This window comes from Podarcis tiliguerta, assembly GCF_965153285.1.
Source record: "Podarcis tiliguerta genome assembly, chromosome: 7".
In the NCBI taxonomy this organism is placed as follows: domain Eukaryota; kingdom Metazoa; phylum Chordata; class Lepidosauria; order Squamata; family Lacertidae; genus Podarcis; species Podarcis tiliguerta.
The window spans coordinates 10,657,249-10,660,962 of record NC_139540.1 but is presented as its reverse complement, the minus strand read 5'-3'; the positions used below and the strand labels follow the sequence as shown (position 1 = coordinate 10,660,962).

Below are 3,714 nucleotides of genomic sequence, written 5' to 3'. Positions count from 1 at the left end.
GAAAACTCGCTCTTTCACGCTGAATCGGGGCAAACGGCCGTTCGCCTTTCCCTTTGTGTTTACAAACAAATAGGCTCTGTCGGACTTTAGTAATAGGCTAGACGTTATCTCTGCTACGTGCAGTCAGCTGGCTAGCAACTTGTCAGATAAGATGCCTTACACAAGCAGCCAATAAGAAAATGAAATAGCGGGGGACGGGACTTTTTCAAGGGAACTCTAGCCAAGTGCGAAAATTCATTTTCAAAGAAGGACAGGCATGCAAGAATCTGAAATACCGTGCAGGTGGCAGGGGGGAGCAGCGAAGCGAGAGCGGAATAACATTGCTAGGAATGGAGAAGAACACAAGGACATTGGAAGGTGCCTTTTACTGAGTCAGACCCATGTACCCATTTAGGTCTGTGCTCTCTACACCATGGGTCAGCAAACTAAGGCCCGGGGGCCGGATCAGGCCCAATTGCCTTCTGGATCTGGCCCACGGACAGTCCGGGAATTGCCACATGGATCACCAGCACGCATGTTCTTTCCCTCTTCCTCGCACGGCGGCAGCGCCTCCTCCCTCCCTCCTCCTGGCGGGTGTAGAAAGCTGCAGCGAGGCTCCTCATGGGGTCCCTGCCATGGGAGCATATTCACCCAGTGCTTTACCAGTTGCACTGGCTCCCGGTGGAGTATAGGGTCAGGTTCAAGGTGCTGGTCTTGACCTTTAAAGCCCTTTGTGGGGCTTTACAGGACCGTCTATCCTGGTATGCCCCACAGAGGCCAGCAGGGGCAAAAGTCAGGGATGGTGGAAGAGGACCGCAGAGGACCTTAAGACCCATGAATAACCATAGTTTAGAGGTCCGGGGCCCTAAGGAAGTCAGACTATCCTCCACCAGGGCCGGGGCCTTTTCAGTGATGGCTCCGACCTGGTGGAATGCTCTGTCCCATGAGACCAGGGCCCTTCATGATTTAACCTCCTTCCGTCGGGCCTGTAAGACAGAGCTATTCTGCCTGGCCTTTAATTTGAATTCAGCCTGATCTTTTATTTCCCTTCCCTTCCCTCCCCCTCCCCTTTTATGAAGATTACCCGCCCTGAGACCCCACAGCTAATTCTCCCCTCGCCTCCTCACTGGCCCAAGTAGGACCAATTCAGCCAGCTAGCCCTGGGGATTATCTGATTGATTTTTGAATTTTGAATTTTATTGTTATTCATGTTTTTATACTGTATTTTATGCTGCTTTTACAATTAAGTGTTTTTAATTTGTTGTTAGCCGGCCTGAGCCCAGTTTTTGAACTGGGAAGGGCGGGGTATAAATAAAAATTATTATTATTATTATTATTATTATTATTATTATTATTATTATTATCCCCGTCCTGCCTAGAGGAGAAAGGGGGTTGGCAGCCGCCATTTTAAGCAGCCCCTCTCCGGAGCCCTTTCACGCACCACTCACCGTACCGCCACTGCCACCGCCCCAGTCCCTGCCACTCACAAGACACAGGTAAGCAGCCACCGGGGCTCGTGGGGCTCTTGCATCACCCCCCCCCAAAAAAAAATATAGTCCAGCCCCCCACAAGGTCTGAGGGACAGTGGACCAGCCCCTTGCTAAAAAAGTTTGCTGACCCCTGCTCTACACTGACTGGCAGCAGATCTCCAGGGTTTTAGAAAGAAAGTCTTTCCCAGTCCCACCTGGAGACACTGGGGGTTGAACCTGTGACCTTCTGCATCTAAGACAGATGCTCTAACCAGTGAGCTATGACCCTTCTCTGTTCTTTTTGCTTGTGCATTTTGCATTTCAGCGTGAACCCACCTGATTCACACTTCCTGAAGGAATACACAACCCGATATGCAATCCTTTGAAATTCGTGCTTCGCTCTGACAACAAACAGAAGTGTCCAGAAAATACGCACAGCAGTCCAAAAAAATGCATATATTAGTGAAATGCATATTAGTGAAAATAGCAATATAGGAAAATGCATTGGGCAGGGGATTGCTTCCAAAAACGGGCGCGTAGCCACAAATATGTGTTGCATTGGGAGAAATGCGTGCTAAAATGCTGGTGAATTTTTGTGAGGAATATTGCAGTGTTGCATGGAGTGTCTTTAAGCGTTTTAATGGCTTTTAATGGTCATTGGTTTTTAGAACATTTCAATCTGTTTTAGAAGGTTTTTGCTTTGGTCTTAAATCTAATGCCCGTGGGCCAGATCCAGCCCAATCGCCTTCTTAATCTGGCCCACGGACGGTCCGGGAATCAGCGTGTTTTTACATGAGTAGAATGTGTCCTTTTATTTAAAATGCTTCTCTGGGTTATTTGTGGGGCCTGCCTGGTGTTTTTACATGAGTAGAATGTGTGCTTTTATTTAAAATGCATCTCTGGGTTATTTGTGGGGCCTGCCTGGTGTTTTTACATGAATAGAATGTTTCCTTTTATTTAAAATGCATCTCTGGGTTATTTGTGGGACATAGGAATTCGTTGATTTCCCTCTAAAAAATATAGTCCTGCCCACAACATGGTCTGAAGGATGGTGGACAGGCCCATGGCTGAAAAAGGTTGCCGACCCCTGTCTTAAATTGTCTCTCTCTTTGCAACCCTGGGATCCTTGGGAGAAAGGGGCGAGATATAAATTCAAAAATCGATAGTAAGAATAGTTCAAGGACGAACAGATATCTGGCCCTTTGCATAAGGAAACGCAATGGGGTGAGAGTGTTTTGGGGTGGGAACACAAGCCCAGAGGGACAGAAATCCTGCTCCTTCTTCACTCAAATGACTGCGCACACCATTAGCACAGCTAAAGTATAGTACGCACAGTATCGTCAGAGGGTAGAGAACTGTGCAGAGCACAAATGAGTGGAGGAATAAATGCCAAGAATGTGTAATTTCTGCAAAATTAACTCATTGCATTCAAGCGGCAGACGGGAAGACAGAAAAATAACACCTTTCGTAGAAAATGGCAACCTTTCAGAAACTATTGGGAGAGGCGGCATCTGTCATTTAGAAACAAGCTTCGTGCTTGACCTACTGCCGCTCCAGTTCCTCTCACTTGTTTTCCTTCTTTTCTGCATCTATATTTGCAATTTAAAAATAATAATCAACTGAGGTATTTATAAGATCTGCAGCCGATACACATCACCTTAAAGGGGCACCTCCCCCCCCCTTTAACTCTCACGCAGGAATGTGAATTTTCTCAATTTTTTCCTGCTAGGACACATGTCTAGTGTGTCTGTGTAGGAGGGGTTGTTTTCCATTTGGTTTGCAACTTTGCGGAAATTTCTTCAATTAATGACTCAGTTCATTGACTAACACCCAGGTGATCCGCTGACACTGAACGGCGCATTCCTATACGGTGATACTCCAAAGCAAATCCTGCTGAACTCAGTGGGGCTTACTTCTGAGTAGACATGTACAGGACAAGCGAATTGCAACCGGGTAGCTGCCTCCTTTCCTGTCTTTTCCCTTTCCTTATGAGTGAAACCGTAGACAACCTTGTTCCCACGCTGTGATTAAAATTTGGCAGAGCTACCGAGAAACAGGTAAAATGATTCCGTGAACACCGTCAGTCATCCCCAGATTAAGGCATAAGGGGATGGAGACAGAGGCAGTTGTTAATGTCTTTATAGTTTTTCCTCGGCCACACAGTGACTTCGGGAAGGCCAGGGCTTGGTCTGGGGGTGTTCAGTCGCCGCTTTCTTGCTATATTTTCTACCTCCTTGAAAACCACCTAGAGAAGAGGATCTGTTCT

The 3,714-nt window shown here is 46.9% G+C and overlaps 1 protein-coding gene across 2 annotated transcripts in view; it reads right to left on the bottom strand.

Moving 5' to 3' along the window:
* Nucleotides 1–3,714, bottom strand: part of KCNQ3 (potassium voltage-gated channel subfamily Q member 3) — a 159,224-nt gene that overhangs the window by 102,111 nt on the left and 53,399 nt on the right. The gene's annotated exons all lie outside the window — the stretch shown is intronic.